Below are 9,348 nucleotides of genomic sequence, written 5' to 3'. Positions count from 1 at the left end.
TTGATTCGTTTCCAGCCTGCCCTCTGAGTGCGTTTAATAATGTCTGGCAGTCAGAAAGTAGCCTCTGTTATTACACATGGCTGAGGTATGAGGCCGGCGAGACTGATTGGTTTGTCAGAGCAACCCATCCATAGAAACAGTGGCTGTGTGTGTGTGTGTGTGTGTGTGTGTGTGTGTGTGTGTGTGTGTGTGTGTGTGTGTGTGTGTGTGTGTGTGTGTGTGTGTGTGTGTGTGTGTGTGTGTGTGTGTGTGTGTGTGTGTGTGTGTGTGTGTGTGCGTGCGTGCGTGCGTGAGCGTCTGTGTGTGCGTGTGTTCACTCTGCCTCAGTATACTGAATCTTTTCAGAGTACCCGCGTTGCTGCGTCGAGATTAGGGAAGATGTCACACAGACTGTCACACAGAATGTCTATCACACATGCTCCATACACACACTGGTACACGAGGACTGAAACAGAGAATATAGATTCACACTTTGTGTTCCCATATGTACATATCTGTTCTCCTAATCCGATTACGCTCAGCACATCACCAGTCTGGACAGATAGGCCTTAACACTGCTAGAGGAGCAGCAAGTGTGTGTGTGTGTGTGTGTGTGTGTGTGTGTGTGTATGCGTGCGTGCGTGCGTGTGTGTGTATGTATGTAACAGAGACCCAGAGAGTGTGTGTGACCTAATCTGGCCCTGGCATCTCTCTGAGTCACACAGGAAGGAGAAGGGCCAGACTTCCTCAGAGCAGTCTGTTCCAATGCCTTACCAGGGGGAATCGTCTGTTCGTTTCGATTTCCTTGTTCTTCGTAAGATTATCACACGATCACCCACGCACAAACACAGAGGGCAGCTTTGAGGTCAGTTATGAGCCAGTATGACTCTTGTAGAGGCTTCATTAGGATCACATTAAAACATTCCAGATCTCTACATTAACATTCCATAACTCCACCTCAATATTCTGTTCCGGAACCATGTGGGAAGGTAGAGGTCAGACAGGAAGAGGACAGGAAGTGTAGAACGAACACAACGTCAGTGGGAAATGGAACAATGGCAGTCTTGCAATAAACAGCACGCGCACGCACCAGATGAACTATAGCCAACTGTCTCTCTATGCAAAGTCAATATTAATAAACTGGACAATCTTATCTTTCAGAGTAATTGGATTATCAACTCAAAAGAAATGGACTATCAAGCGAGACCACTAGTGCCATTTAGATAAGATATTGCGGCAAAGGAGTGTGTGTATGTATAAAGAGCGAACACACTGCAGGTAGTTCAGTTCTCAGAGGGATGAGACTTCTGTGTGATTAAGAAAGCAGCAGAAAGGGAGAGGGAGAGAGAGAGAGCGGTGCAAGGAATTAAACATTGACTTGGTTTTGCAGTTGAGACCAGTGTAAAAGCTGTATTAGAGTTCCATGGCTGGAGAACTTCTGATTAGTGCTCTGATCAATGTGAGTTGTATGAGCAGACTGTGTGTGTGCGCGTGTGTGTGTGTGTGTGTGTGTGTGCGCGTGTGTGCTTGCGTGCGTGTGCAGCATGCATGCGTGCATCTTTGTTTGTTCTAAAGCTATTCTCTCTCGGCACACATGGTGCTCCAAGCCAAATCAATGCAGCCAAACACCAATTTAGACCAAATTAACATTCCATTCCTCATTATAAATCAAACACATTTTAACTAATCAACAGGCCTACATAGGTGATAATGGACTAGAAGTGGATTAGTTAAATGGTCTGATCAAAGCAGTGAGATCTGTCCCCAATCCCAAAACACTCTCTATCTCTCTGACCTTATTTATAATACTACTACTAATAATTTGGTGGGTGCTTATACTTGTTTTATTTCATTTACAAGTGTGTATTATACGAGTGTGTGAATTGGAAATGTGTTTTTTGCATATCCCAACTCCCCCTGGGACACCCTCGGAGAGTGGGGTCATGGCCAGGGTCTGCCATTATTAACAGTGACCCCAGAGCAATTAGGGTTAAGTGCCTTGCTCACGGACACATAGACAGATATTTCACCTTGTCGGCTCTGGGATTCTAACTAGTCGCTAGGATACCTGCCGCCTCAAGAAGTCTATTTTGTGTTTCTAATACGGAAATAGATGGAAGCAATGTGGTTGAAGCTCCCATAAACCCATTTGAGGACTTGTTGTTTACCTGTTTTCTTCAGATCTGCCAACAGTGAAGGGGCTAAGTGGGGCCAGGCTAGGGGCTGTTTTCAGGCTGTGTTGTGAGTGAGAAGGTAAAGAAGACATGATGACTACTCTCCTGATGGAATTGTACTGTCTCTGACTGCAGTATTTCTGATACACAACATGTAAATAACTTATTAATGATTCACCCCCACCAAACGTATCAACATATTCTCCCTTCTCCAATTGACTCCGTATCAAATGAATGAATTACTCCAGAGCCAGATTCCATCTGATCCCATCTTGACACTCATGCCACCCCTCTCTGTGCCCACCGTGCCCTCTGTGCCAGGTGATGTTCTCTCCCTCCAAGCTGATTCATTCAGTTTCGGAAAGTCTACCTGTCACCGGCCTGGTCGTTATGGCGATTAATGGCTGTGTGACTCATTCAGTATTCTTTCTCTCTCTCTCTTTCTATTGGCCACCAGAGGAGCTGCTCTCATTCTGCCAACCCAGTCTTACATAGACACATCTGACTCCACAGGCACGTTGGGAGTCTAAGGTATCAATACAGGGTGTGTGTGTTACTCACACTTTTAAGCAGTACCTTCACACATTCATTCAGTGTAGGAAAGTACAATCCGATCGTCAATATCTGTCTGCCTCAAATCAATTAATACATTGATGTGTGTGTGTGTGTGTGTGTGTGTGTGTGTGTGTGTGTGTGTGTGTGTGTGTGTGTGTGTGTGTGTGTGTGTGTGTGTGTGTGTGTGTGTGTGTGTGTGTACGCACGCGTAGGCCTATGTGTTATTCTCAACCGACATCCACCTTTATACAGTGTGTGCAGTTCAGTGCAATCCTTATCATCTCTCTGCCTCAAATCAATGAATGAGTTTCCATCCATATTGCCTTCTTGGCTTTTGGTTCACTGCCATTTCCACTTCCAAAATGTAGGCCTATATGCCTATGTACATACAGTTGAAGTCGGAGGTTTACATACACTTAGGTTGGAGTCATTAAAACTTGTTTTTCAACCACTCCACAAATTTCTTGTTAACAAACAATAGTTTTGGAAAGGTTAGGACATATACTTTGTGCCTGAAACAAGTAATTTTTCCAACAATTGTTAACAGACAGAATATTTCACTTATAATTCACTGTATCACAATTCCAGTGGGTCAGAAGTTTACATACACTAAGTTGACTGTGCCTTTAAACAGCTTGGAAAATTCCAGAAAATCATGTCATGGCTTTAGTCATGACATCATTTGAGTCAATTGGAGGTGTACCTGTGGATGTATTTCAAGGCCTACCTTCAAACTCAGTGCCTCTTTGCTTGACATCATGGGAAAATCAAAAGAAATCAGCCAAGACCTCAGGAAAAAAAATGTAGACCTCCACAAGTCTGGTTCATCCTTGGGAGCAATTTTCAAACTCCTGAAGGTATCACGTTCATCTGTACAAACAATAGTACGCAAGTATAAACACAATGGGACCAAGCAGCCGTCATTCCGCTCAGGAAGGAGACATGTTCTGTCTCCTAGAGATGAACGTACTGTGGTACGAACAGTGCAAATCAATCCCAGAACAACAGCAAAGGACCTTGGGAAGTTGCTGGAGGAAACAGGTACAAAAGTATCTATATCCACATAAAACAAGTTCTATATCGACATAACCTGAAAGGCTGCTCAGCAAGGATGAAACCACTGCTCCAAAACCGCCATAAAAAAAGCCAGACTACGGTTTGCAACTGCACAATGGGGACAAAGATAGTAATTTTTTGAGAAATGTCCTCTGGTCTGATGAAACAAAAATAGAACTGTTTGGCCATAATGACCATCGTTATGTTTGGAGAAAAAAGGGCAAGGCTTGCAAGCCGAAGAACACCATCCCAACCGTGAAGCATGGGGGTGGCAGCATCATGTTGTGGGGGTGCTTTGCTGCAGGAGGGACTGGTGCACTTCACAAAATAGATGGCATCACGAGGAAGGAAAATTATGTGGATATATTGAAGCAACATCTCAAGACATCAGTCAGGAAGTTAAAGCTTGGTCGCAAATGGGTCTTCCAAATGGACAATGACCCCAAGCATACTTCCAAAGTTGTGGCAAAATGGCTTAAGGACAACAAAGTCAAGGTATCGGAGTGGCCATCACAAAGCCCTGACCTCAATCCTATAGAAATTGTGTGGGCAGAGCTGAAAACGCGTGTGCAAGCAAGGAGGCACACAAACCTGACTCAGTTACATCAGCTCTGTCAGAAGGAATGGGTCAAAATTCACCCAACTTATTGTGGGAAGCTTGTGGAAGGCTACCCAAAACGTTTGACCCAAGTTAAACAATTTAAAGGCAATGCTACCAAGTACTAATTGAGTGTATGTAAACTTCTGATCCACTAGGAATGTGATGAAAGAAATAAAAGCTGAAACAAATCATTTTCTCTACTATTATTCTGACATTTCACATTCTTAAAATAAAGTGGTGTTCCTAACTAACCTAAGACAGGGAATTTTTACTTGGATTAAATGTCAGGAATTGTGAAAAACTGAGTTTAAATGTATTTGGCTAAGGTGTATGAAAACTTCCGACTTCAACTGTATGTGTGTGTTTGCTTACTGATCAGGTATGTTATAGCTGGTTTACCTTGTGAAGGGGATGTGGGGGTCTGACAGGTGGGAGACTGCATATGAATAAGCTGAGGATGAAATGTCCTGTTCTGTTTATGGACAGTAAAATAACAATAACCTCCTGGGCCTGGGTCACGTGACACAGCTACTGGACTCATCTGCTAGCCAGCAGTACAGTGGGCTGCCAACTGTGTCTTTAAAAATGGATGACACAACAAAATAGATTTTCTTATTGAATTATTTATGGGGACCTTTATCCCTGGAGACAATGGTAGGGTATCCACTACCTCTTCCAAAGGGTGACATGCTTAGGCCAAGGCTACCTGACTCTATTTTTATCAGCTGTCTCACCAAGCCGATCTCCGTAGCACACATGCATGCAGTGAAGCACCTGCATGGGGCGCTGCTGAGGCTTATGTGGAAAGATGTGCAGTCTTGTTATTAAATTTTTTTTTACATGGCGGAACACAAGTATATATAAATAATATACAGAGGACATTTGGGCTAGGGGGCGTATGTCCCTTAAGGCCCTTAAGAGACATACATACACTTATTATTCTAACAGCTTTTTTGTTAGTAGAGTATTTAATTGTCTTAAAATACAGTTCAATTTATTTTTTTAAGGTATGAAAATTTGGTGTTTTGTTTGTAAATGTACATTTGTGAGTATAAAATTTGGCCAAAAGAATGGTGAAATGAATTACATAAAATGTTTCAACTTATTTCTATCGTAGGTAAAGAATCCAAGCAGTACATCTCTCCACAATAGTGTAAAATCATCAGAAATGTGTTCAACTATAAATCTACTGATGTCTTGCCACAGATTCCTTACATGAATACATTGCCAAATAAAGATGCAACACCGTTTCTGGGTGGTCATTACAAAAGGTACCATTTGAGTTTATGTTTTTCTTAAACTTCTTCATATAGTGGTTAGCAGGATAATATTTAGGAATAATTGTCCTTAATTTTGTTAACAAGTAGGTATGTGTGTGGCAACATCCAACCTTTTCCCCCACAGATATTATCAATAAATCCATTCCAATAAGGCATGACATAATACAACATCCTGCTGAAACAAGGTTCGTATCGCTCTGGACCAAAAGATACACAAATCTCAGGTCAAAAGGTCAACAGGGTCAATGGAAGGTAGGCTCTGGGGGTCAGGTCTTGACGCGTTCCTGAATTATAAAGAAACACCTGAGGGAATGGCATCTAAAACAATTGCAAAATCTTTAGGTGTTACAGGGATCGTGCAACGTGATAAGAATTCCTTATAACTAAGCAAAAACCCTCTGCATTTACAAGTTGGCTCACCAATAGGATATTACTTCGGAACCAATATTCTAGAACACAGATGTGCCAGTCAAAGACAGGTGCGGCACGCTGATGATATCAGTTATCAGGGAGATCATGAGGCCACTGTCCTGGACCGTGCTAAATGAACATTTCGCACTCGGTGGAAAATGACCCTGAACTTCATCGTACCTCATAGGCGGAAATCCCAAGGGGGACGGGGGGGACACGACCCCCCCATCTTGGGAAAAATATGATTTGTCCCCCCCAATATATCACTGTAAACATAACTATGTAATTTCAATAATATTAATAATACGCAATGAAAGCACTTGTGCTGATTATAGACACTTAATAGCGCATTTAAATTTCAAAAGATTGCGACCCCCCCCGCCCTTTGCCTCACAATGGTTTGATCCACTGCCAGTTCTTTAGCTGGCAAGGTAATAGAGAGTTCGTATCTACTGTCCGAAAGGGACATGTACGTAACTGACGCGAGGTTAATCCAGTCAATCCATAGCAGGTCCATAGCAATGTTATTTATTTATTTTTATGTTGGCAGGGTTCACACACTAGGGGAATTTGCAGAGCTAGCGCGCAAACTAAAGCAAACATTAACTATCAAGCTAGCTAGTACCTATTCCATTTATGTGGCGTCGTCAAAGATGGAATCTTTGCTATCGTCAGTTTATTCCAAGATCAGCATGCAGCTGTAGTGCTTCGACGTCCCTGTGATAAGGTTAGCAATAAACTGAAGTCCAAACTGAACAGAACAGAACTACACTCTCTTCTACCATTGTCTTAAATATATATAATGGTCTCGTTGCAAAAGATAAATTGTCGCTAGTGAACTTTTTTTATTTTATTTTATTTCACCTTTATTTAACCAGGTAGCAAAGATTATAGCAAACACACAGAAATGGAATTGGTGCTCGCTAGCTTTACAAATTCAGCTATTGTTGGAAGCCAGCCAATATGAAACAAACAATTTAAATTACAAAAGGTTGCAGCATGTGTTGTGTAAATGTGTGTGTGTGCAGCTAGGCCAGCCAGCCAGCAAGGTAGAAAAATGGCAGAAAAAAGTAAGAAGACGGACATCAGAGTATTTGTCAGTACACCAAAACGCATAGTAAGAACTCTAGTATCCTAATATCTCAAAGACTAGTTGATAAAATGTTCATAAGAAAGAAGTGAAATGCTAATGGAAATGTTTCACAATGATGTCATTAGGCAGAGCAGGCAACAGATGGCACACAGACAGCAGAGCTGGGGACAGACTGGCAGAGACAGGGAGTCTCAGGTAAGTTTGTTGAGTCTTTGTTTGGCAACATTATGAAAGGTTCTCAATTTTTTTTACTTGTAAAATAGGGACATAATTGGAAAATGCCATGGATACCCCCACTCTCAACTTAAACTGGTGACTAAACTAAGATTTGTTTACGGCAATGGTATTGCTGTTGTGATTAATTGTGTAGTTTTGGGTACCGGTAGTTAGGAGTACGGCAAACACCTTATTTATTTTCTAGGAGACCGGCTGAGTCAGTTAGGGGGGTGAAAGGGAAAGAGCCAGGAAGAGAGACTTCAGAGGACAGTGTCACAGCCACGGCAGGACCAAGTGTCACCCTTGTTGCCAGCAGCACCAGTATAGGGGACAGTGGCACAGCATTGTCCAGTTACCACAGTGATGGCACAAAACCATATCAGCCACACCCACAATTTATAGAACCGCAAACTCTTGCCAACAGAGTGTTGACGTTTAAAGAGAGATGGTTTCGCGATTTCCCCTGGCTACATTATAATCCATCAATAAAAGGAGTGTTGTGTTTTCACTGTAGCCAAGGGTTTTCAAGCCAGCCATCTTTTGGCCAAAGAGCTGATGCTGCCTTCATTAGTGCAGGATTTAGGAACTGGAGAAAAGGCATTGAAAAATTCACAGCACATCAAAATTGCCAAACCCACCGCCACTTTGTAATTGTAACAGCACACCAGCTAAATCCAATCAGTGTCCAGTTATGTCCAGCGCGTGGGTTAAACAGCTGGATGACGCAAGGCATTGCTTGATGAAAATTGTTAGTTCGGTGCGGCATGTAGTAAGACAGGGACAAGCCTTTAGAGGCCACACGGATGACAGTGGGAATTTATACCAGATTTTGAAACTTAGGGCAGAAGAGGATGATCCCATTTTACTGAAGTGGTTAACAGAGCGTACCACAATGTACACAGGCCCCAAAGCACAGAATGAAATTCTGAACATCATGGCCAATAGTCATTCGAGGCATTGCAGCTGAGATTAGGTCTCTTCCGATTGTACAATTTTCATTAATTGTTGATGGTACTCAAGATGTCTCTGGTGCTGAACAGGAGAGTGTCTGTCTGCGTTATGTTGACCATGACCATGTCCCTCACAAGGAGTTTATTGGGCTATACAGGGTGTCGGAGACAACAGGCGAGGGCATTGCGAAAGTGCCAACTGATGTGTTGTTGAGGAAACCCGCAAACATATGCTCGGTTCTTTTGTTCAGTAGTGTGTATAGCAGTGGTTCTCAACCTTTTTGGGGTACTGGAACCCCTGCATATTTTGAGGCAAGGCAGGCAAGGTTTTGAGCAGTCCTCAGGGACCTCCACCCCCTCTATATTATATGTAAACTTACTGGAAACCTTGTGGTACTGACTACATTCATTACACTTTTTTGGTTCACGGACCCCTTGCAATTAGTCCATGGACCCCTGTTTGAGAACCCCTGGTGTAATTGATATTTGTTCTTTTGTTTAGTAGTTTTCAGGACACTTACAAATGATTTATTTCATGTTATTTTAGTTAAAATGGCCTACTTTGTGCGACATACTTGTCCATAGCTGCTGTTTGAAGAGTTGAGACACTGACTGAGTTGAGACACTGACTGAGTTGAGACACTGACTGAGTTGAGACACTGACTGAGTTGAGACACTGGCTGAGTTGAGACACTGGCTGAGTTGAGACACTGGCTGAGTTGAGACACTGGCTGAGTTGAGACACTGGCTGAGTTGAGACACTGGCTGAGTTGAGACACTGGCTGAGTTGAGACACTGGCTGAGTTGAGACACTGGCTGAGTTGAGACACTGGCTGAGTTGAGACACTGGCTGAGTTGAGACACTGGCTGAGTTGAGACACTGGCTGAGTTGAGACACTGGCTGAGTTGACACACTGGCTGAGTTGACACACTGGCTGAGTTGAGACACTGAAGGATATTTTGTTTGATTTATTTGGGTTTTTCATTGAAGTAGTTATTTTGCTTTTAGAACTACTTATTTTAAGCTTTTTGT

Source organism: Salvelinus fontinalis, chromosome 39 (genome assembly GCF_029448725.1).
Source record: "Salvelinus fontinalis isolate EN_2023a chromosome 39, ASM2944872v1, whole genome shotgun sequence".
Classification (NCBI taxonomy): Eukaryota; Metazoa; Chordata; class Actinopteri; order Salmoniformes; family Salmonidae; genus Salvelinus; species Salvelinus fontinalis.
The sequence above is the reverse complement of the archived record's forward strand: the minus strand, read 5'-3'. Positions refer to the sequence as shown.